This window comes from Vigna unguiculata, chromosome 7 (assembly GCF_004118075.2).
Source record: "Vigna unguiculata cultivar IT97K-499-35 chromosome 7, ASM411807v1, whole genome shotgun sequence".
In the NCBI taxonomy this organism is placed as follows: Eukaryota; Viridiplantae; Streptophyta; class Magnoliopsida; order Fabales; family Fabaceae; genus Vigna; species Vigna unguiculata.
This window is the reverse complement of record NC_040285.1, coordinates 17,057,392-17,084,391: the sequence shown is the minus strand read 5'-3', so window position 1 is coordinate 17,084,391 and position 27,000 is coordinate 17,057,392.

Sequence of the window (27,000 nt, the reverse complement as noted above, 5' to 3'; positions counted from 1 at the left end):
AATCTCGAATGGAAGATTTGTTATTTTGCATAGGTAAATCTGATGGAGATTGGAAGAAGATAAATAGGAAGACTATTGGTGTGATCAGACAATGGATAGATCAATTTATTTATCATCATGTGTCAAGTGAGACTCTTGTTTACAATTTATGGAAGAGATTAAGTGAGCTGTTTGAGTCTAAAAATTCCTTGAACAAGGCATTCCTTATTAGGAAGATAGTAAACTTGAAATACAAGGATGGTTTCTCAATGGCAGAGCACTTGAGCAATTTTTAGAATATGGTGAATCAGTTTACCACAATGGAGATTGTATTAGATGATGAGTTATTAGCATTGTTGTTGCTTAGCTCATTACCAGACAGTTAGGAGACTTTGTTGGTATCTCTAAGTAACTCTGCTCCTAATGGAAAATTGACTTTTGACATGGTCAAAGATAGCCTCTTAAATGAAGAAATTAGAAGAAAGGCTGGCAATAAAGTTATCTCCTCTTCTCAAAATGAAACTTTAGTTATGGAGTCAAGATGAAGAAATATGCACAGGAATTCTCAGAAATTTAATAACCACTCTCAAAGATTTAATGATTATTCTCAAAGATTTAATGATCGTAGTAAATCAAGAGGGAAGTCAAGGCCAAAGACAAATATCACATGTTTCCATTACAATAAACCAGGACATATGATTAAAGACTACTAGTTCCTCAAGCGAGAGAAGTCAAGGGATAGAGGAAATAATTACAATAAAAGAGAAGATAAAGATGTAATCACTATTGCAGTTGTGTCTGATGGTGAAGTTGTCAATGTTTATGAAGATGAATCTATTAATCTCACCAACCAGGAGTATGAATAGGTTGTTGACTCTACTGCCTCATTTCATGTTACACCACATTGTGATTACTTCACATCATATATTGTTGGTGACTTTGAGCATGTGAAGATGGGAAACCAAGGGGTAAGCAAGATTGTTGGCATTGGAGATATTTAGTTGAAGACTAATAGTGGTTGCAAGTTGCACTTGAAGAACGTCAGACACATCCCAGATATTCGCCTAAGCTTGATCTCTATCAAGGTACTTGATGAAGATGGTTATTATAATTTCTTTGGTGATGAAAAATGGAAGTGCACTAAAAGGAACATAGTGGTAGCAAAAGCATAGAAGCGGAATACTATTTATTGGACAACAACAAAGTTCTCTACACCTCAAGTAAATGCAGTTGAGGATTGTTCCATAGAGTTATGGCATAAACAGCTTGGTCACTTGAGTGAGAAAGGCCTTGTTACACTTTTAAGGTAGGGGTTGCTTTCTATTAAAGGTACATCTCTTGAAACTTGTTTTGATTGTCTTTTTGGTAAGCAACATAGAGTTTTTTTTCACACTTATCCTCCACATAGAAGACCACATGTTCTAAATTTAATTCACACTGATGTTTGCACTATGAGTGATAAATCCATTAGTGGTTGCTCTTATTTTGTCACTTTTATTGATGACCATTCTAGAAAGGTTTGGGCTTTCGTTTTGAAATCCAAAGACCAAGTACTTGATGTGTTCAAGTATTTACATGCAAGTGTTGAAAGAGAAATAGGCAGACTATAATGTGTTAGAGTAGATAATGGTGGTGAGTACATGGGTCCTTTCGAGAATTATTGCAAGGAGCATGGCATCAAGGTTGAGAGGAAGTTCCAAAGACACATCAGCATGGAGTTGCGGAGAGAATGAACTGCACAATTAATGATAGAATAAAATGCATGCTCTCTCATGCAAAATTGCCTAAATAGTTTTGGGGTGAGCCATTGAGAACTACAGTGGACTTTTCCATCCATTCCTCTTAGTGGTGATGTTCCTAAGAGGGTGTGGAAGGGGAAAGATGTTTCATATAGTCATTTGAGAGTGTTTGGTTGCAAAGCATTTGTTCACATCCCTAGAGATGAAAGGTCTAAGCTTGATAGGAAGTCTAAATAGTGCATCTTCCTTGGTTATGGTCTTGATGACTTTGGTTACAGATTTTAGGATCTGGTTGACAAGAAGATTGTTAGAAGCTGAGATGTTGTTTTTCTTGAGGACCAAACCATTGAAGATATTGAAAAGAAAGAAAAGCCAAAACAAGTTACTCATAGGTTCATTGATGTTGAGCCTGAACCTCCTATCACAATTGTTGATCATAGGGGAGATGTGAATGTAGATGTGGATAATGCAGTTGATATGCCTGAAATTGAAGTTAATGAACCGACTGAAGTAGCACCTCCTGAACCACTTGTAGAGCCTCTTTTGAGAAGATTTGTTAGAGAAAGACATCCCTCATAGAAATATTCCCCTCATAAGTTTATGTTGTTAACTGATGGGGAGAGCCTAAATGTTATGAAGAAGTTATGTTGCATGAAGAGAAATACAAGTGGTTCAAAGCCATGCAAGAGGAGATGAAATCATTGCATGAGAATCATACTTTTAAATTGGTGAAGCTGCCTAAAGGTAAGAGAGCATTAAAAAATAAATGGGTGTTTAAATTAAAATCAAAAGAGAATAACTCACAACCAAGGTACAAGGCAAGGTTGGTTGTGAAGGGCTTTGGTCAAAAGAAGGGTATTGATTTTGAAGAGATATTTTCACCTGTGGTTAAAATGTCTTCAATCAGAGTTGTACTTGGCTTGACAGCAAGTTTAAATTTAGAAATTGACCAACTTGATGTGAAAACAGTCTTCATTCATGGTGACTTGGAGGAAAAGATTTATATGGTACAACCTGAAGGTTTTGCAGTCAAAGGTGTCGCAACCGGAATCGCGACGGGAAGGCGAACCGAAAAGGAAAACGGGTTTAAAAAAGATTTAGGAGTCGCCACCATAGTTATTCTGGAAAACTATGGAAAACCATAAAGATAAGACAAGTCTGCGAAAAACCATATTTTGGATTCGGGAGTCGGTTACACGTAGGGAAAGTGTTAGCACCCTATCGCGCCCGCCCAAGGGCGGTACCTTTAATTAAAAAATGCAAAGTTGATGTGGTTTTCAAAATATTAACTTTTCCCAAAAAAATAATAAGACAAAAAAAACTAAAAGAAACAAAAATAATTTTTTTTGTTTTTTGGGCCCGACAAGGATTGACCTTGGTCCTACGTATTCTCATTAAAAATGAGAAATCAGGGTTACGTAGTTCTTTAAAGATATTTGAAAAAACAATTGAGAAAAAGATTTGATTTTTTAGAGGTGAACCTGACAAGGACTGACCTTGCTCCTACGTATCTCACAGGGGAGAATCAAGGATCACGTAGTTCTTAAGAAGGCTTTTGTTTGAAAATGTTGATGTTTTTATATTTTGAAAATTTTATATTTTTTTGTATTTTTTGAATTACTTGAAAATATGTGTCACACGACGCGGGCGGTCGGACAGACACTAGAAGGGAAAGAAAACTATTTTTGGTATTTTTGAAAATGAGTGTCACGCGATGCGAGCGACCGGACAGACACAATAAAGTGGAAGAGAATATTTTTTTTCATTTTTTTGGATTTTCCTATTTTTTTGTAATTTTTAATAATTTTCAAATATTTGTTTTTGTTTAGAAATAATAAAAAATAAAAAAACGAAAATCAATAATAATAATGAATAAGTAAATAAATAAATAAATAAATAAACAAATTAATTAAGAAGGATGAAAGTGGAAAACAAAACATGGGGGTGTGTGAGTGATTAGTGGGAGGTATATGAAGTAAAATAAAAAGAGCCCAAAATAAGAAATAAATACAAATGAGTGGTGGAGTCAATAAAATTGGAGGTGTGTGAAGTAGAATGTGAGCTGCACAACAAACGAGTCCAAAACAAAATAGGGGGTGTGGTGTTAGCAAATATAGGGGTGCGCAGAAAAAATAATCAAACAGTCTAGCTCAAATAAAAGGAGGTGCAGGCATAAGAAGAAGGGGGTGTATGAAGTAAAAGAGATGTGGCATATGAGACACCTAAACCCTAATTGCTCAAAGAAAGCCTCCTCTCCATCTCTCTCGACACCAACACGCTGCCACCGGCCACGCCAGCGAGTGCCGCTGCCTACCAACACGCCGCCCTCACCTCTGCTCCATCGCGCCGGCGGGTCGGGAACGCCGGCGACGACGCCGATCACAACTCACCGGCGACACGCCTCTTTTTTCCTCCTTCTTCTATGCGCAAGACCCTTTCTCCATTGCCTCGAGCCACCACGATTCCAGGAGCCAATGCCGCTGCCGCAACTCCCACGGCCGGCGAGGCACGCCGCCGTCGACACCAGCCACCAACGGAAGCATCGCCGGCGAGAACCCAACTCCGCGAATCGTCTCCTTTCTCGTTTCTCCTCCCGCGCGCGAGATGGCTGTCATAGCCTCTGTGATTCGCCACCGCCGCGCCAGCCACACTGCGACTAGATCCGCCAACGTCACGTGACCATACTCGTCGCCGGCAATGCCGCCGGCGTTGTCCTCTCTTCTCTGTTTCACTGTTTCGATTGGAAGTGGTGATCTGTTCTTTGATTTTGCGCAGGTGAATGATAAAGATGAGGAAAAAAGATTAATTGATGGTGGAAGAGTGTGTGACGGTGGTGGTGATTTTTGTACCCCGAAAGTGTATAGAATATGAAGAGGGGAAGTTTCTTTGCGTGAATGATTCCTTGCGGGGCTGTGAGCACGATGAAGGTTCTGAATGGAGAGAAAGGTGGAGATGGAAGCCTAATGGTGATGGCGGTGATTTTGGAGGGACGGTGGTTTTACGAATGGGAGAGATCAAAGTTGAATGTGAAGCTCATGATTTATGGCTATGGATGGGTGATGAGTCTGTGAACAATGGTGAAGCAAAGAAAATAATGGTGATGTGTGTGTATGTGGACCTCTAGATGCAGGTTGAAACGGAGTCTTGATGTTAAAGGAGAATGAAATGAGATAATGGTTGGGGCTTTGGGTCGAACTGGTTTGGGTTATGCATACACAGGTTTGGTCTTGCGAGCACAGGTGAAGGAGACCGGGAAGGGGAAGAGAAAAGAACAGGAATCGTGTGGGATGAGTTGATGTCTAAACATGTTCCCTCTTCGTCACTCAAACAGCAAGCAATATAGACTGGGTCATGAGCAGAGCAACCGAGCAAGCAATAGAGATTGGGTCCTCTTGAAGTTCCTCCCTCTCGTTCTCGTTGCTTCTCCCCTTTTTATTATGTAACTATCTCCTTTGTTCTGTTCACTTCTCTCTACATCTTTCAATCTTGAAATTTGGGATAAGGCTGAGAGCAGATGTTGCTTCCTGCTTCTTCAGTCCTCATTACCATGTTACAGGTCATTCCCAATACCAAACCATGATAGCATAGCAGGCATGGGTCTGATAACAGAGAGACCTTACGTTACCTCTCTTTTTCCCTTTTTCCTTTTTTTTTGTTGTTTTCTTTTTTGTTTCATTTTTTTTTATATACATATTTTTTTGAAAAAGGAATAAAACAAAATAATAATAATAATAAAATGTAAACAAAATATGATTAAAATCAAAATTAAAAAAAAAATTAAATTTAAAAATAAAAATAAAAATAAAAATAAAATAAGAATAATAATAAGATAAGAAGAAAAAGAAAAAAGAAAAAAAAAGGTATTATCCGGACAAAATTGGGTGTTGACAGCTGCCCCTCTTTACTTAGATTTTATTAGATAATATGAAAATGTGACATTTCCAGATTATCACAGTAAAAGATAAGTAAAGATAGAGACACCAATTTTGTCTGAATTTTAAGGAGGAAGAAGATGAACAGAACCCGACTCAAACGGGTGCGATGACCAATTCCGTGAAGAGGGTCATGATATGGAAAGAAAACAATGACCATTCCATTGGAGAGGGTCTTGCTGTAAACATAAGAAAATCAATGACCATTCCATTGGAGAGGACCTTGATGTAAACATAAGAAAATCAATGACCATTCCATCGGAGAGGGTCTTGATGTAAGGAAAGAAAACAATGACCATTCCATTGGAGAGGGTCTTGCTGTAAACATAAGAAAATCAATGACCATTCCATTGGAGAAGGCCTTGATGTGAACATAAGAAAATTAATGACCATTCCATCGGAGAGGGTCTTGATGTAAAGATAAGAAAATCAATGACCATTCCATCGGAGAGGGCCTTGATATAAGAAAATCAATGACCATTCCATCGGAGAGGGCCTTGATGTAAACATAAGAAAATCAATGACCATTCCATTGGAGAGGGCCTTGATGTAAACATAAGAAAATCAATGACCATTCCATCGGAGAGGGCCTTGATGTAAACATAAGAAAATCAATGACCATTCCATCGGAGAGGGCCTTGATGTAAACATAAGAAAATCAATGACCATTCCATTGGAGAGGGCCTTGATGTAAACATAAGAAAATCAATGACCATTCCATCGGAGAGGGCCTTGATGAAAGGAGGATCTGGACTTGACCAACCCCAAGGAGAGGGTCGTTGTCCGAAAGGAGAACACAAGAGTTGACCATTCCTAAGGAGAGGGTCACGAGATAGGCTTAGCGGGCCAAGTGAGATGGGCTTGGTAGGCTAGTACGGATCTATGGTTTATGGCCAGTGCAAAACTTGGCTTGGTGGGCCAGTACAGAGCTGGGCTTGAGGGCCAATACGAAACTGGACTTGGTGGAGCAATACGAAACTGGGCTTGGTGGGCCAGACAAAACTAGGCTTGATGGGCCAGTACGGAACTGGGCTTGGTGGACCAGTACGAAACTGGGCTTGGTGGGCCAGACAAAACTAGGCTTGATGGGCCAGACAAAACTAGGCTTGATGGGCCAGTACGGAACTGGGCTTAGAGGTATATTGGTCTTTGAAGATGATCCTTAATTTGAGAAAACTCAAGATGATTTTTGTAGATTGATTCCTTCAGAAGAAACAATGGTTGAAGATGTATGTTGCATGAAAATGTTCGCTTATTCAGGATGTCAAGGTTTTTGCTTTTCAAATCTTGTGTCAACACACGACATGATGATATGACATGCAAATGGTTATGCATGATAGAAAGCATGTTTTCTTATTTTTAAGCACAAGGGATCAAAATATTATTGTAGAGATCAAGATCATGAAATGCATGAATGCATGATGAAAAACTTGTTATGCTCTACCTTTTGAAAATTTTTGCTAGAGTCAATTATTCTCTTTTCAATCATCAAACTCATTATTGTGGAGATATGTAGGATGAAAATCAACCTATTTTGAAATGGGGTAATGATTGCAAGAGATAGTTAACAAGGCGTTCAAACATTGGTAGCCATGTTTTCAAAGAGAAGAAACAAGTTGTTGAAACTTTGACAGAATGTTGAAACCCCAACTTAATAAGGAGAAAACAAGGTGTAGAACCTTGGCGGAGCATAAAAACCCTGACTTAAACAAGAGAGACAAGGTGTCGAAACCTTGGTGCAATGATTAGGGTGTTGTGACCCCGATATGTAGGAGAAACAAGGTGTCGAAACCTTGATGCAAGGATGAGGGTGTCAAAACCCAGATATACATGAAAAGATGAATGCCTGATGAAAACAATGTTGGTTGTGTTTTGTCCTTTGATTATTCTATGCAAGTATGAGCCAACTGTTTCATTTGCAATCATCAAACTCATATTTATTTTCAATGTTTCATGAAAGTGAGGAATGTCACATTTATCGAGGTCTAACATCTGAAATGAGTATATCTTTGACTTTCTCTTTCATGATATTAGTGCACACATGTTTGAATTCACAAGTGAGTGAAAGCTAGAAATGTTTGGGAAGAGTTTGAAGGAGACTGAGACAGTCGTGCGGGCACGTTGTCTCCACACACCCCTCAAAGGAGAAGCAATATGTGAATATCAGGTTGAAAAACACAAGAATCCTGAAAATTGCCCCAGTTTTGGTGTATGGAAAAAGGGTATGAACGAGGGATGTTGTTTCAAAAGGGTAGTAGAAATGGAAAGGATTGCCCCAGTTGGTTTACTTTTCTTTCACTTGTCTTCGGTTAGATAATAGGTGTTCCCTTCTTCACGAGACATTATTTTTCTTTCATTTTTTTTCTCACTTTTGAAATCAACTCTTTGGTCTGATCAATTTATTGAAAAACTTTTTATTTTATTTCTTTTGAAGCATTATCCAAACAACATGTATGAAATTTTAGATGGCTTAGAAGGGGTCGGATGAGATGACGAGGACCGACTAGGGAGCTGACCTAGTTTGATTTAGTCTCAGGGCACCAAGTATGTTTGGGCTTGCCCCAACTATTGATGACATGAAGAAAATGATATGGACTTCAAAAGTTGGCCCAACTTGGGAGTATAGATTGGCTTCAGGGTACAAAATGTGTTTGTCTTCCCCATTTATTGATGAAAGGGTTAGACAAATTAAGAGGACTTCAAAGATTTCTCCGATTTGAGGACCTGGATTGACACACAGATTGTGTTTGATCTGCCCCAGTTATAGTAAGGCATGAAGAGGTTGAAATGTGGTAAGGACTGTAGACATTGCCCCTAGTGTACCCATGATGGTTAGGGTGAAATTGCCCTATCTTGGGACAAGTCATATGAATGGTGAAATGAAGTAACTGTCTAGTTTGGATTTTAGAGAAAAAGGTTGGACAATTGTATGAAAAGGTTGGACAAGGTTTGGCTGAGAGGAGAGGATATGGTAGGAAATGAAGATGAAATCCATGAAGTGGGTGAGAACGAAACAACGAAGGAGGATGCCCCTTATCTAATTGATTAACCAGGCTTATTTTAAGGAGCTTTAGGCACATGCGAATGAAAAACTGTCTGAATCACTGAAAGCAAATCTCAAAACCTATTTTTTCAATTTTTATTTTTCCCTTTTTTTTTATTAGGGACAAACCTTTCAGCACGTCAAAATGATTTCCATGACTTAAACTTTTTGAAAGGTACCGACAATCAGTCTTGGATCTGTGTGGGCTTTATTATGCTTGTATCGTGGTCAAGGCTAAGGGTATGAAAGCAAATGTGGATAGTAAAAACTCAAAAAGATGTGATGGTATCTCGGAAGAATGATCTTTGAATAATGTTGCATCATAAATTCATTTGCCTCTTATGTGTTCACCATTTCTCTTTTTTTTTTTGTTTTTTTTCTCTAAACATCGATAATCTTTTCTTTTTTCTTCTTGATGTAACCAAATCATCATCATCATCCTTTTTTTTGTCTTTTTTCAAATTTTTTTGATTCTGATGGATTTTTTATTGGTGAACCTTCTGCCAAACAAGAGTGCAAACCATCAATGTGAGGTGACCTTTGTTCAAGGTAATTTGAAAGAAAAATATTTGCCCTTTTAAGTCTCAAAGGGGTAACAAAGGATCACATTTTGTGTTTTATGATAAAGAAACATGGCCACACATCATTCCCAAAACATGATTATTTTCTCTTTCAAGAAATTTTAACTCAAGAAGAAAAAAAAAATTGGTTCATGTTAAAGTTTGTCCCTTGCTTTTATTCTTTTTTGTGCCTAAACCACCCTTTCAGGTTTTCAGTCTAGCAGACATTTTTTTTTTAAGCTAAGAGATTTGCTCGCAGTCTATCCAGGCCAGTGTGCCCCTTTTATGTTGATCCTCCATGAAATTCAAAATGTAGGCTTTATGGTGAAAATGTAATGAAAAAAAATGGATGAGTTTGAAAATCTCATGTTATGCAGATTAGACAAATGCTTCAAAAGATATGATATCAAACATTATCTATTCATTCAACCTATTGATTTGACCAAAGCATGTTTTTTTGTTTTTTTTTGTTGCCAAAACTGCCTTTTTGGTTTTGAGTCTAGCAAACTTTATTTTCTTTTCTCATTTTCCTTTTTTTTTAATGAAATTTTTTTTTTGTCTCGATGGATTCAAGGATCACCCAACAAGTGTAGACAAGGATAAACTTAGAAAATCTACCAACTCTAAGGGTTTATGTTTATCGACTTGGGTAATGCCAATGTTGATAGGGTAAATCCTTCATCGTAGGGAAGCCGAAGGATGGAATGTTTCAAACCATGCGCACACGAACGTCTCAAAAGAAAAAATTCAAGTCATTATTCTTGATTAGACATTTGACCCTAGAAAAGCGTGACATCCCATTATTCTTTTTTTTCAAGAAGTGAATTTGATGATTTGCGAGAAAAACAAGTGACTCAAAATGTAACAACCTTTTTTATTTCCTTCCTCTCTTTTGAAGAGTTTGTTTATTCATATGAGGTGAGATGCATGATATGGATTAAAAAAACTATGTACATGCCACTATGACAAAAAACAACAATTGCAACGCGAGTTTGTGCCCAAGAGGCACTTACTCACTTGTATGTCGATGCGATTAAAGAGTACCATGCATGATATGCAACTAATTGAAAAAACCTACATGAGATGTAATGCATGTGCCTCAAGAGGCATTTATTCCCATGATATGATGATGAAATGTGATACAATCATTTGAAAACATCATGCATGATATGTAGAGTGACATAATGAAATGCATATTTTTGCCTCAAGAGACGCTTATTTTCATGAGATGTGATGTATGATATAAAAATGCTATGCGTGATTGTGCCTCAATAGGCACTTATTCACATGTACATTATGCACACCACAAGATGATGATTAAAGCAAGCAATCTCCCTTTGTGCTCAATAGAGGTTTGGCGCTTAAGGTCTAGGGTGAAGTACATGCGCTCACCGGGATGGTTCCCTAAACTTAAGGATCAAGGTCACTAGAGCTATGGCCCACTTCATGATATTTCCCACAATAGTTGGTATACAACAAAGAGTGAGAGTACCAAGGAAACAAGCAAACTCTAGTTGGGGTTCTCACAATGACCACTTGGGAAGTTCATCCACTGTGGCACTACTACACAATCCCCTCTAATTCTAAGTTACACAGACCCGGGTATAGGGCCCCACTCATGATATGCACAATGTGTGTGTGAAGGGAGAATGATGCATCCCCCAAACCCCCACCTGCAAAACAACCAGAAAATTTCCCAAGCAAGTAGAGCAATTCCATATATATCAAAATAAGCAAAGTAATTCACACACAATTAATCCAAAACGAAAATATATACAAACACATATAAAGACAAGAATACACAAATGAAAGAAATGGGGAAAGAAAACATTAGGAAAATCACATCAAGTTTGCATATCTAATTAAATGACTTGACTCTCTAGCGTCCCCAGTGGAGTCGCCAGCTGTCGCAACCGGAATCGCGACGGGAAGGCGAACCGAAAAGGAAAACGGGTTTAAAAAAGATTTAGGAGTCGCCACCATAGTTATTCTGGAAAACTATGGAAAACCATAAAGATAAGACAAGTCTGCGAAAAACCATATTTTGGATTCGGGAGTCGGTTACACGTAGGGAAAGTGTTAGCACCCTATCGCGCCCGCCCAAGGGCGGTACCTTTAATTAAAAAATGCAAAGTTGATGTGGTTTTCAAAATATTAACTTTTCCCAAAAAAATAATAAGACAAAAAAAACTAAAAGAAACAAAAATAATTTTTTTTGTTTTTTGGGCCCGACAAGGATTGACCTTGGTCCTACGTATTCTCATTAAAAATGAGAAATCAGGGTTACGTAGTTCTTTAAAGATATTTGAAAAAACAATTGAGAAAAAGATTTGATTTTTTAGAGGTGAACCTGACAAGGACTGACCTTGCTCCTACGTATCTCACAGGGGAGAATCAAGGATCACGTAGTTCTTAAGAAGGCTTTTGTTTGAAAATGTTGATGTTTTTATATTTTGAAAATTTTATATTTTTTTGTATTTTTTGAATTACTTGAAAATATGTGTCACACGACGCGGGCGGTCGGACAGACACTAGAAGGGAAAGAAAACTATTTTTGGTATTTTTGAAAATGAGTGTCACGCGATGCGAGCGACCGGACAGACACAATAAAGTGGAAGAGAATATTTTTTTTCATTTTTTTGGATTTTCCTATTTTTTTGTAATTTTTAATAATTTTCAAATATTTGTTTTTGTTTAGAAATAATAAAAAATAAAAAAACGAAAATCAATAATAATAATGAATAAGTAAATAAATAAATAAATAAATAAACAAATTAATTAAGAAGGATGAAAGTGGAAAACAAAACATGGGGGTGTGTGAGTGATTAGTGGGAGGTATATGAAGTAAAATAAAAAGAGCCCAAAATAAGAAATAAATACAAATGAGTGGTGGAGTCAATAAAATTGGAGGTGTGTGAAGTAGAATGTGAGCTGCACAACAAACGAGTCCAAAACAAAATAGGGGGTGTGGTGTTAGCAAATATAGGGGTGCGCAGAAAAAATAATCAAACAGTCTAGCTCAAATAAAAGGAGGTGCAGGCATAAGAAGAAGGGGGTGTATGAAGTAAAAGAGATGTGGCATATGAGACACCTAAACCCTAATTGCTCAAAGAAAGCCTCCTCTCCATCTCTCTCGACACCAACACGCTGCCACCGGCCACGCCAGCGAGTGCCGCTGCCTACCAACACGCCGCCCTCACCTCTGCTCCATCGCGCCGGCGGGTCGGGAACGCCGGCGACGACGCCGATCACAACTCACCGGCGACACGCCTCTTTTTTCCTCCTTCTTCTATGCGCAAGACCCTTTCTCCATTGCCTCGAGCCACCACGATTCCAGGAGCCAATGCCGCTGCCGCAACTCCCACGGCCGGCGAGGCACGCCGCCGTCGACACCAGCCACCAACGGAAGCATCGCCGGCGAGAACCCAACTCCGCGAATCGTCTCCTTTCTCGTTTCTCCTCCCGCGCGCGAGATGGCTGTCATAGCCTCTGTGATTCGCCACCGCCGCGCCAGCCACACTGCGACTAGATCCGCCAACGTCACGTGACCATACTCGTCGCCGGCAATGCCGCCGGCGTTGTCCTCTCTTCTCTGTTTCACTGTTTCGATTGGAAGTGGTGATCTGTTCTTTGATTTTGCGCAGGTGAATGATAAAGATGAGGAAAAAAGATTAATTGATGGTGGAAGAGTGTGTGACGGTGGTGGTGATTTTTGTACCCCGAAAGTGTATAGAATATGAAGAGGGGAAGTTTCTTTGCGTGAATGATTCCTTGCGGGGCTGTGAGCACGATGAAGGTTCTGAATGGAGAGAAAGGTGGAGATGGAAGCCTAATGGTGATGGCGGTGATTTTGGAGGGACGGTGGTTTTACGAATGGGAGAGATCAAAGTTGAATGTGAAGCTCATGATTTATGGCTATGGATGGGTGATGAGTCTGTGAACAATGGTGAAGCAAAGAAAATAATGGTGATGTGTGTGTATGTGGACCTCTAGATGCAGGTTGAAACGGAGTCTTGATGTTAAAGGAGAATGAAATGAGATAATGGTTGGGGCTTTGGGTCGAACTGGTTTGGGTTATGCATACACAGGTTTGGTCTTGCGAGCACAGGTGAAGGAGACCGGGAAGGGGAAGAGAAAAGAACAGGAATCGTGTGGGATGAGTTGATGTCTAAACATGTTCCCTCTTCGTCACTCAAACAGCAAGCAATATAGACTGGGTCATGAACAGAGCAACCGAGCAAGCAATAGAGATTGGGTCCTCTTGAAGTTCCTCCCTCTCGTTCTCGTTGCTTCTCCCCTTTTTATTATGTAACTATCTCCTTTGTTCTGTTCACTTCTCTCTACATCTTTCAATCTTGAAATTTGGGATAAGGCTGAGAGCAGATGTTGCTTCCTGCTTCTTCAGTCCTCATTACCATGTTACAGGTCATTCCCAATACCAAACCATGATAGCATAGCAGGCATGGGTCTGATAACAGAGAGACCTTACGTTACCTCTCTTTTTCCCTTTTTCCTTTTTTTTGTTGTTTTCTTTTTTGTTTCATTTTTTTTTATATACATATTTTTTTGAAAAAGGAATAAAACAATAATAATAATAAAATGTAAACAAAATATGATTAAAATCAAAATTAAAAAAAAATTAAATTTAAAAATAAAAATAAAAATAAAAATAAAATAAGAATAATAATAAGATAAGAAGAAAAAGAAAAAAGAAAAAAAAAGGTATTATCCGGACAAAATTGGGTGTTGACAGCTGCCCCTCTTTACTTAGATTTTATTAGATAATATGAAAATGTGACATTTCCAGATTATCACAGTAAAAGATAAGTAAAGATAGAGACACCAATTTTGTCTGAATTTTAAGGAGGAAGAAGATGAACAGAACCCGACTCAAACGGGTGCGATGACCAATTCCGTGAAGAGGGTCATGATATGGAAAGAAAACAATGACCATTCCATTGGAGAGGGTCTTGCTGTAAACATAAGAAAATCAATGACCATTCCATTGGAGAGGACCTTGATGTAAACATAAGAAAATCAATGACCATTCCATCGGAGAGGGTCTTGATGTAAGGAAAGAAAACAATGACCATTCCATTGGAGAGGGTCTTGCTGTAAACATAAGAAAATCAATGACCATTCCATTGGAGAAGGCCTTGATGTGAACATAAGAAAATTAATGACCATTCCATCGGAGAGGGTCTTGATGTAAAGATAAGAAAATCAATGACCATTCCATCGGAGAGGGCCTTGATATAAGAAAATCAATGACCATTCCATCGGAGAGGGCCTTGATGTAAACATAAGAAAATCAATGACCATTCCATTGGAGAGGGCCTTGATGTAAACATAAGAAAATCAATGACCATTCCATCGGAGAGGGCCTTGATGTAAACATAAGAAAATCAATGACCATTCCATCGGAGAGGGCCTTGATGTAAACATAAGAAAATCAATGACCATTCCATTGGAGAGGGCCTTGATGTAAACATAAGAAAATCAATGACCATTCCATCGGAGAGGGCCTTGATGAAAGGAGGATCTGGACTTGACCAACCCCAAGGAGAGGGTCGTTGTCCGAAAGGAGAACACAAGAGTTGACCATTCCTAAGGAGAGGGTCACGAGATAGGCTTAGCGGGCCAAGTGAGATGGGCTTGGTAGGCTAGTACGGATCTATGGTTTATGGCCAGTGCAAAACTTGGCTTGGTGGGCCAGTACAGAGCTGGGCTTGAGGGCCAATACGAAACTGGACTTGGTGGAGCAATACGAAACTGGGCTTGGTGGGCCAGACAAAACTAGGCTTGATGGGCCAGTACGGAACTGGGCTTGGTGGACCAGTACGAAACTGGGCTTGGTGGGCCAGAAAAAACTAGGCTTGATGGGCCAGACAAAACTAGGCTTGATGGGCCAGTACGGAACTGGGCTTAGAGGTATATTGGTCTTTGAAGATGATCCTTAATTTGAGAAAACTCAAGATGATTTTTGTAGATTGATTCCTTCAGAAGAAACAATGGTTGAAGATGTATGTTGCATGAAAATGTTCGCTTATTCAGGATGTCAAGGTTTTTGCTTTTCAAATCTTGTGTCAACACACGACATGATGATATGACATGCAAATGGTTATGCATGATAGAAAGCATGTTTTCTTATTTTTAAGCACAAGGGATCAAAATATTATTGTAGAGATCAAGATCATGAAATGCATGAATGCATGATGAAAAACTTGTTATGCTCTACCTTTTGAAAATTTTTGCTAGAGTCAATTATTCTCTTTTCAATCATCAAACTCATTATTGTGGAGATATGTAGGATGAAAATCAACCTATTTTGAAATGGGGTAATGATTGCAAGAGATAGTTAACAAGGCGTTCAAACATTGGTAGCCATGTTTTCAAAGAGAAGAAACAAGTTGTTGAAACTTTGACAGAATGTTGAAACCCCAACTTAATAAGGAGAAAACAAGGTGTAGAACCTTGGCGGAGCATAAAAACCCTGACTTAAACAAGAGAGACAAGGTGTCGAAACCTTGGTGCAATGATTAGGGTGTTGTGACCCCGATATGTAGGAGAAACAAGGTGTCGAAACCTTGATGCAAGGATGAGGGTGTCAAAACCCAGATATACATGAAAAGATGAATGCCTGATGAAAACAATGTTGGTTGTGTTTTGTCCTTTGATTATTCTATGCAAGTATGAGCCAACTGTTTCATTTGCAATCATCAAACTCATATTTATTTTCAATGTTTCATGAAAGTGAGGAATGTCACATTTATCGAGGTCTAACATCTGAAATGAGTATATCTTTGACTTTCTCTTTCATGATATTAGTGCACACATGTTTGAATTCACAAGTGAGTGAAAGCTAGAAATGTTTGGGAAGAGTTTGAAGGAGACTGAGACAGTCGTGCGGGCACGTTGTCTCCACACACCCCTCAAAGGAGAAGCAATATGTGAATATCAGGTTGAAAAACACAAGAATCCTGAAAATTGCCCCAGTTTTGGTGTATGGAAAAAGGGTATGAACGAGGGATGTTGTTTCAAAAGGGTAGTAGAAATGGAAAGGATTGCCCCAGTTGGTTTACTTTTCTTTCACTTGTCTTCGGTTAGATAATAGGTGTTCCCTTCTTCACGAGACATTATTTTTCTTTCATTTTTTTTCTCACTTTTGAAATCAACTCTTTGGTCTGATCAATTTATTGAAAAACTTTTTATTTTATTTCTTTTGAAGCATTATCCAAACAACATGTATGAAATTTTAGATGGCTTAGAAGGGGTCGGATGAGATGACGAGGACCGACTAGGGAGCTGACCTAGTTTGATTTAGTCTCAGGGCACCAAGTATGTTTGGGCTTGCCCCAACTATTGATGACATGAAGAAAATGATATGGACTTCAAAAGTTGGCCCAACTTGGGAGTATAGATTGGCTTCAGGGTACAAAATGTGTTTGTCTTCCCCATTTATTGATGAAAGGGTTAGACAAATTAAGAGGACTTCAAAGATTTCTCCGATTTGAGGACCTGGATTGACACACAGATTGTGTTTGATCTGCCCCAGTTATAGTAAGGCATGAAGAGGTTGAAATGTGGTAAGGACTGTAGACATTGCCCCTAGTGTACCCATGATGGTTAGGGTGAAATTGCCCTATCTTGGGACAAGTCATATGAATGGTGAAATGAAGTAACTGTCTAGTTTGGATTTTAGAGAAAAAGGTTGGACAATTGTATGAAAAGGTTGGACAAGGTTTGGCTGAGAGGAGAGGATATGGTAGGAAATGAAGATGAAATCCATGAAGTGGGTGAGAACGAAACAACGAAGGAGGATGCCCCTTATCTAATTGATTAACCAGGCTTATTTTAAGGAGCTTTAGGCACATGCGAATGAAAAACTGTCTGAATCACTGAAAGCAAATCTCAAAACCTATTTTTTCAATTTTTATTTTTCCCTTTTTTTTTATTAGGGACAAACCTTTCAGCACGTCAAAATGATTTCCATGACTTAAACTTTTTGAAAGGTACCGACAATCAGTCTTGGATCTGTGTGGGCTTTATTATGCTTGTATCGTGGTCAAGGCTAAGGGTATGAAAGCAAATGTGGATAGTAAAAACTCAAAAAGATGTGATGGTATCTCGGAAGAATGATCTTTGAATAATGTTGCATCATAAATTCATTTGCCTCTTATGTGTTCACCATTTCTCTTTTTTTTTTTTGTTTTTTTTCTCTAAACATCGATAATCTTTTCTTTTTTTCTTCTTGATGTAACCAAATCATCATCATCATCCTTTTTTTTGTCTTTTTTCAAATTTTTTTGATTCTGATGGATTTTTTATTGGTGAACCTTCTGCCAAACAAGAGTGCAAACCATCAATGTGAGGTGACCTTTGTTCAAGGTAATTTGAAAGAAAAATATTTGCCCTTTTAAGTCTCAAAGGGGTAACAAAGGATCACATTTTGTGTTTTATGATAAAGAAACATGGCCACACATCATTCCCAAAACATGATTATTTTCTCTTTCAAGAAATTTTAACTCAAGAAGAAAAAAAAAATTGGTTCATGTTAAAGTTTGTCCCTTGCTTTTATTCTTTTTTGTGCCTAAACCACCCTTTCAGGTTTTCAGTCTAGCAGACATTTTTTTTTTAAGCTAAGAGATTTGCTCGCAGTCTATTCAGGCCAGTGTGCCCCTTTTATGTTGATCCTCCATGAAATTCAAAATGTAGGCTTTATGGTGAAAATGTAATGAAAAAAAATGGATGAGTTTGAAAATCTCATGTTATGCAGATTAGACAAATGCTTCAAAAGATATGATATCAAACATTATCTATTCATTCAACCTATTGATTTGACCAAAGCATGTTTTTTTGTTTTTTTTTGTTGCCAAAACTGCCTTTTTGGTTTTGAGTCTAGCAAACTTTATTTTCTTTTCTCATTTTCCTTTTTTTTTAATGAAATTTTTTTTTTGTCTCGATGGATTCAAGGATCACCCAACAAGTGTAGACAAGGATAAACTTAGAAAATCTACCAACTCTAAGGGTTTATGTTTATCGACTTGGGTAATGCCAATGTTGATAGGGTAAATCCTTCATCGTAGGGAAGCCGAAGGATGGAATGTTTCAAACCATGCGCACACGAACGTCTCAAAAGAAAAAATTCAAGTCATTATTCTTGATTAGACATTTGACCCTAGAAAAGCGTGACATCCCATTATTCTTTTTTTTCAAGAAGTGAATTTGATGATTTGCGAGAAAAACAAGTGACTCAAAATGTAACAACCTTTTTTATTTCCTTCCTCTCTTTTGAAGAGTTTGTTTATTCATATGAGGTGAGATGCATGATATGGATTAAAAAAACTATGTACATGCCACTATGACAAAAAACAACAATTGCAACGCGAGTTTGTGCCCAAGAGGCACTTACTCACTTGTATGTCGATGCGATTAAAGAGTACCATGCATGATATGCAACTAATTGAAAAAACCTACATGAGATGTAATGCATGTGCCTCAAGAGGCATTTATTCCCATGATATGATGATGAAATGTGATACAATCATTTGAAAACATCATGCATGATATGTAGAGTGACATAATGAAATGCATATTTTTGCCTCAAGAGACGCTTATTTTCATGAGATGTGATGTATGATATAAAAATGCTATGCGTGATTGTGCCTCAATAGGCACTTATTCACATGTACATTATGCACACCACAAGATGATGATTAAAGCAAGCAATCTCCCTTTGTGCTCAATAGAGGTTTGGCGCTTAAGGTCTAGGGTGAAGTACATGCGCTCACCGGGATGGTTCCCTAAACTTAAGGATCAAGGTCACTAGAGCTATGGCCCACTTCATGATATTTCCCACAATAGTTGGTATACAACAAAGAGTGAGAGTACCAAGGAAACAAGCAAACTCTAGTTGGGGTTCTCACAATGACCACTTGGGAAGTTCATCCACTGTGGCACTACTACACAATCCCCTCTAATTCTAAGTTACACAGACCCGGGTATAGGGCCCCACTCATGATATGCACAATGTGTGTGTGAAGGGAGAATGATGCATCCCCTAAACCCCCACCTGCAAAACAACCAGAAAATTTCCCAAGCAAGTAGAGCAATTCCATATATATCAAAATAAGCAAAGTAATTCACACACAATTAATCCAAAACGAAAATATATACAAACACATATAAAGACAAGAATACACAAATGAAAGAAATGGGGAAAGAAAACATTAGGAAAATCACATCAAGTTTGCATATCTAATTAAATGACTTGACTCTCTAGCGTCCCCAGTGGAGTCGCCAGCTGTCGCAACCGGAATCGCGACGGGAAGGCGAACCGAAAAGGAAAACGGGTTTAAAAAAGATTTAGGAGTCGCCACCATAGTTATTCTGGAAAACTATGGAAAACCATAAAGATAAGACAAGTCTGCGAAAAACCATATTTTGGATTCGGGAGTCGGTTACACGTAGGGAAAGTGTTAGCACCCTATCGCGCCCGCCCAAGGGCGGTACCTTTAATTAAAAAATGCAAAGTTGATGTGGTTTTCAAAATATTAACTTTTCCCAAAAAAATAATAAGACAAAAAAAACTAAAAGAAACAAAAATAATTTTTTTTGTTTTTTGGGCCCGACAAGGATTGACCTTGGTCCTACGTATTCTCATTAAAAATGAGAAATCAGGGTTACGTAGTTCTTTAAAGATATTTGAAAAAACAATTGAGAAAAAGATTTGATTTTTTAGAGGTGAACCTGACAAGGACTGACCTTGCTCCTACGTATCTCACAGGGGAGAATCAAGGATCACGTAGTTCTTAAGAAGGCTTTTGTTTGAAAATGTTGATGTTTTTATATTTTGAAAATTTTATATTTTTTTGTATTTTTTGAATTACTTGAAAATATGTGTCACACGACGCGGGCGGTCGGACAGACACTAGAAGGGAAAGAAAACTATTTTTGGTATTTTTGAAAATGAGTGTCACGCGATGCGAGCGACCGGACAGACACAATAAAGTGGAAGAGAATATTTTTTTTCATTTTTTTGGATTTTCCTATTTTTTTGTAATTTTTAATAATTTTCAAATATTTGTTTTTGTTTAGAAATAATAAAAAATAAAAAAACGAAAATCAATAATAATAATGAATAAGTAAATAAATAAATAAATAAATAAACAAATTAATTAAGAAGGATGAAAGTGGAAAACAAAACATGGGGGTGTGTGAGTGATTAGTGGGAGGTATATGAAGTAAAATAAAAAGAGCCCAAAATAAGAAATAAATACAAATGAGTGGTGGAGTCAATAAAATTGGAGGTGTGTGAAGTAGAATGTGAGCTGCACAACAAACGAGTCCAAAACAAAATAGGGGGTGTGGTGTTAGCAAATATAGGGGTGCGCAGAAAAAATAATCAAACAGTCTAGCTCAAATAAAAGGAGGTGCAGGCATAAGAAGAAGGGGGTGTATGAAGTAAAAGAGATGTGGCATATGAGACACCTAAACCCTAATTGCTCAAAGAAAGCCTCCTCTCCATCTCTCTCGACACCAACACGCTGCCACCGGCCACGCCAGCGAGTGCCGCTGCCTACCAACACGCCGCCCTCACCTCTGCTCCATCGCGCCGGCGGGTCGGGAACGCCGGCGACGACGCCGATCACAACTCACCGGCGACACGCCTCTTTTTTCCTCCTTCTTCTATGCGCAAGACCCTTTCTCCATTGCCTCGAGCCACCACGATTCCAGGAGCCAATGCCGCTGCCGCAACTCCCACGGCCGGCGAGGCACGCCGCCGTCGACACCAGCCACCAACGGAAGCATCGCCGGCGAGAACCCAACTCCGCGAATCGTCTCCTTTCTCGTTTCTCCTCCCGCGCGCGAGATGGCTGTCATAGCCTCTGTGATTCGCCACCGCCGCGCCAGCCACACTGCGACTAGATCCGCCAACGTCACGTGACCATACTCGTCGCCGGCAATGCCGCCGGCGTTGTCCTCTCTTCTCTGTTTCACTGTTTCGATTGGAAGTGGTGATCTGTTCTTTGATTTTGCGCAGGTGAATGATAAAGATGAGGAAAAAAGATTAATTGATGGTGGAAGAGTGTGTGACGGTGGTGGTGATTTTTGTACCCCGAAAGTGTATAGAATATGAAGAGGGGAAGTTTCTTTGCGTGAATGATTCCTTGCGGGGCTGTGAGCACGATGAAGGTTCTGAATGGAGAGAAGGGTGGAGATGGAAGCCTAATGGTGATGGCGGTGATTTTGGAGGGACGGTGGTTTTACGAATGGGAGAGATCAAAGTTGAATGTGAAGCTCATGATTTATGGCTATGGATGGGTGATGAGTCTGTGAACAATGGTGAAGCAAAGAAAATAATGGTGATGTGTGTGTATGTGGACCTCTAGATGCAGGTTGAAACGGAGTCTTGATGTTAAAGGAGAATGAAATGAGATAATGGTTGGGGCTTTGGGTCGAACTGGTTTGGGTTATGCATACACAGGTTTGGTCTTGCGAGCACAGGTGAAGGAGACCGGGAAGGGGAAGAGAAAAGAACAGGAATCGTGTGGGATGAGTTGATGTCTAAACATGTTCCCTCTTCGTCACTCAAACAGCAAGCAATATAGACTGGGTCATGAACAGAGCAACCGAGCAAGCAATAGAGATTGGGTCCTCTTGAAGTTCCTCCCTCTCGTTCTCGTTGCTTCTCCCCTTTTTATTATGTAACTATCTCCTTTGTTCTGTTCACTTCTCTCTACATCTTTCAATCTTGAAATTTGGGATAAGGCTGAGAGCAGATGTTGCTTCCTGCTTCTTCAGTCCTCATTACCATGTTACAGGTCATTCCCAATACCAAACCATGATAGCATAGCAGGCATGGGTCTGATAACAGAGAGACCTTACGTTACCTCTCTTTTTCCCTTTTTCCTTTTTTTTTGTTGTTTTCTTTTTTGTTTCATTTTTTTTATATACATATTTTTTGAAAAAGGAATAAAACAATAATAATAATAAAATGTAAACAAAATATGATTAAAATCAAAATTAAAAAAAAAATTAAATTTAAAAATAAAAATAAAAATAAAAATAAAATAAGAATAATAATAAGATAAGAAGAAAAAGAAAAAGAAAAAAAAAAGGTATTATCCGGACAAAATTGGGTGTTGACAGCTGCCCCTCTTTACTTAGATTTTATTAGATAATATGAAAATGTGACATTTCCAGATTATCACAATAAAAGATAAGTAAAGATAGAGACACCAATTTTGTCTGAATTTTAAGGAGGAAGAAGATGAACAGAACCCGACTCAAACGGGTGCGATGACCAATTCCGTGAAGAGGGTCATGATATGGAAAGAAAACAATGACCATTCCATTGGAGAGGGTCTTGCTGTAAACATAAGAAAATCAATGACCATTCCATTGGAGAGGACCTTGATGTAAACATAAGAAAATCAATGACCATTCCATCGGAGAGGGTCTTGATGTAAGGAAAGAAAACAATGACCATTCCATTGGAGAGGGTCTTGCTGTAAACATAAGAAAATCAATGACCATTCCATTGGAGAAGGCCTTGATGTGAACATAAGAAAATTAATGACCATTCCATCGGAGAGGGTCTTGATGTAAAGATAAGAAAATCAATGACCATTCCATCGGAGAGGGCCTTGATATAAGAAAATCAATGACCATTCCATCGGAGAGGGCCTTGATGTAAACATAAGAAAATCAATGACCATTCCATTGGAGAGGGCCTTGATGTAAACATAAGAAAATCAATGACCATTCCATCGGAGAGGGCCTTGATGTAAACATAAGAAAATCAATGACCATTCCATCGGAGAGGGCCTTGATGTAAACATAAGAAAATCAATGACCATTCCATTGGAGAGGGCCTTGATGTAAACATAAGAAAATCAATGACCATTCCATCGGAGAGGGCCTTGATGAAAGGAGGATCTGGACTTGACCAACCCCAAGGAGAGGGTCGTTGTCCGAAAGGAGAACACAAGAGTTGACCATTCCTAAGGAGAGGGTCACGAGATAGGCTTAGCGGGCCAAGTGAGATGGGCTTGGTAGGCTAGTACGGATCTATGGTTTATGGCCAGTGCAAAACTTGGCTTGGTGGGCCAGTACAGAGCTGGGCTTGAGGGCCAATACGAAACTGGACTTGGTGGAGCAATACGAAACTGGGCTTGGTGGGCCAGACAAAACTAGGCTTGATGGGCCAGTACGGAACTGGGCTTGGTGGACCAGTACGAAACTGGGCTTGGTGGGCCAGACAAAACTAGGCTTGATGGGCCAGACAAAACTAGGCTTGATGGGCCAGTACGGAACTGGGCTTAGAGGTATATTGGTCTTTGAAGATGATCCTTAATTTGAGAAAACTCAAGATGATTTTTGTAGATTGATTCCTTCAGAAGAAACAATGGTTGAAGATGTATGTTGCATGAAAATGTTCGCTTATTCAGGATGTCAAGGTTTTTGCTTTTCAAATCTTGTGTCAACACACGACATGATGATATGACATGCAAATGGTTATGCATGATAGAAAGCATGTTTTCTTATTTTTAAGCACAAGGGATCAAAATATTATTGTAGAGATCAAGATCATGAAATGCATGAATGCATGATGAAAAACTTGTTATGCTCTACCTTTTGAAAATTTTTGCTAGAGTCAATTATTCTCTTTTCAATCATCAAACTCATTATTGTGGAGATATGTAGGATGAAAATCAACCTATTTTGAAATGGGGTAATGATTGCAAGAGATAGTTAACAAGGCGTTCAAACATTGGTAGCCATGTTTTCAAAGAGAAGAAACAAGTTGTTGAAACTTTGACAGAATGTTGAAACCCCAACTTAATAAGGAGAAAACAAGGTGTAGAACCTTGGCGGAGCATAAAAACCCTGACTTAAACAAGAGAGACAAGGTGTCGAAACCTTGGTGCAATGATTAGGGTGTTGTGACCCCGATATGTAGGAGAAACAAGGTGTCGAAACCTTGATGCAAGGATGAGGGTGTCAAAACCCAGATATACATGAAAAGATGAATGCCTGATGAAAACAATGTTGGTTGTGTTTTGTCCTTTGATTATTCTATGCAAGTATGAGCCAACTGTTTCATTTGCAATCATCAAACTCATATTTATTTTCAATGTTTCATGAAAGTGAGGAATGTCACATTTATCGAGGTCTAACATCTGAAATGAGTATATCTTTGACTTTCTCTTTCATGATATTAGTGCACACATGTTTGAATTCACAAGTGAGTGAAAGCTAGAAATGTTTGGGAAGAGTTTGAAGGAGACTGAGACAGTCGTGCGGGCACGTTGTCTCCACACACCCCTCAAAGGAGAAGCAATATGTGAATATCAGGTTGAAAAACACAAGAATCCTGAAAATTGCCCCAGTTTTGGTGTATGGAAAAAGGGTATGAACGAGGGATGTTGTTTCAAAAGGGTAGTAGAAATGGAAAGGATTGCCCCAGTTGGTTTACTTTTCTTTCACTTGTCTTCGGTTAGATAATAGGTGTTCCCTTCTTCACGAGACATTATTTTTCTTTCATTTTTTTTCTCACTTTTGAAATCAACTCTTTGGTCTGATCAATTTATTGAAAAACTTTTTATTTTATTTCTTTTGAAGCATTATCCAAACAACATGTATGAAATTTTAGATGGCTTAGAAGGGGTCGGATGAGATGACGAGGACCGACTAGGGAGCTGACCTAGTTTGATTTAGTCTCAGGGCACCAAGTATGTTTGGGCTTGCCCCAACTATTGATGACATGAAGAAAATGATATGGACTTCAAAAGTTGGCCCAACTTGGGAGTATAGATTGGCTTCAGGGTACAAAATGTGTTTGTCTTCCCCATTTATTGATGAAAGGGTTAGACAAATTAAGAGGACTTCAAAGATTTCTCCGATTTGAGGACCTGGATTGACACACAGATTGTGTTTGATCTGCCCCAGTTATAGTAAGGCATGAAGAGGTTGAAATGTGGTAAGGACTGTAGACATTGCCCCTAGTGTACCCATGATGGTTAGGGTGAAATTGCCCTATCTTGGGACAAGTCATATGAATGGTGAAATGAAGTAACTGTCTAGTTTGGATTTTAGAGAAAAAGGTTGGACAATTGTATGAAAAGGTTGGACAAGGTTTGGCTGAGAGGAGAGGATATGGTAGGAAATGAAGATGAAATCCATGAAGTGGGTGAGAACGAAACAACGAAGGAGGATGCCCCTTATCTAATTGATTAACCAGGCTTATTTTAAGGAGCTTTAGGCACATGCGAATGAAAAACTGTCTGAATCACTGAAAGCAAATCTCAAAACCTATTTTTTCAATTTTTATTTTTCCCTTTTTTTTTATTAGGGACAAACCTTTCAGCACGTCAAAATGATTTCCATGACTTAAACTTTTTGAAAGGTACCGACAATCAGTCTTGGATCTGTGTGGGCTTTATTATGCTTGTATCGTGGTCAAGGCTAAGGGTATGAAAGCAAATGTGGATAGTAAAAACTCAAAAAGATGTGATGGTATCTCGGAAGAATGATCTTTGAATAATGTTGCATCATAAATTCATTTGCCTCTTATGTGTTCACCATTTCTCTTTTTTTTTTTTGTTTTTTTTCTCTAAACATCGATAATCTTTTCTTTTTTTCTTCTTGATGTAACCAAATCATCATCATCATCCTTTTTTTTGTCTTTTTTCAAATTTTTTTGATTCTGATGGATTTTTTATTGGTGAACCTTCTGCCAAACAAGAGTGCAAACCATCAATGTGAGGTGACCTTTGTTCAAGGTAATTTGAAAGAAAAATATTTGCCCTTTTAAGTCTCAAAGGGGTAACAAAGGATCACATTTTGTGTTTTATGATAAAGAAACATGGCCACACATCATTCCCAAAACATGATTATTTTCTCTTTCAAGAAATTTTAACTCAAGAAGAAAAAAAAAATTGGTTCATGTTAAAGTTTGTCCCTTGCTTTTATTCTTTTTTGTGCCTAAACCACCCTTTCAGGTTTTCAGTCTAGCAGACATTTTTTTTTTAAGCTAAGAGATTTGCTCGCAGTCTATCCAGGCCAGTGTGCCCCTTTTATGTTGATCCTCCATGAAATTCAAAATGTAGGCTTTATGGTGAAAATGTAATGAAAAAAATGGATGAGTTTGAAAATCTCATGTTATGCAGATTAGACAAATGCTTCAAAAGATATGATATCAAACATTATCTATTCATTCAACCTATTGATTTGACCAAAGCATGTTTTTTTGTTTTTTTTTGTTGCCAAAACTGCCTTTTTGGTTTTGAGTCTAGCAAACTTTATTTTCTTTTCTCATTTTCCTTTTTTTTAATGAAATTTTTTTTTTGTCTCGATGGATTCAAGGATCACCCAACAAGTGTAGACAAGGATAAACTTAGAAAATCTACCAACTCTAAGGGTTTATGTTTATCGACTTGGGTAATGCCAATGTTGATAGGGTAAATCCTTCATCGTAGGGAAGCCGAAGGATGGAATGTTTCAAACCATGCGCACACGAACGTCTCAAAAGAAAAAATTCAAGTCATTATTCTTGATTAGACATTTGACCCTAGAAAAGCGTGACATCCCATTATTCTTTTTTTTCAAGAAGTGAATTTGATGATTTGCGAGAAAAACAAGTGACTCAAAATGTAACAACCTTTTTTATTTCCTTCCTCTCTTTTGAAGAGTTTGTTTATTCATATGAGGTGAGATGCATGATATGGATTAAAAAAACTATG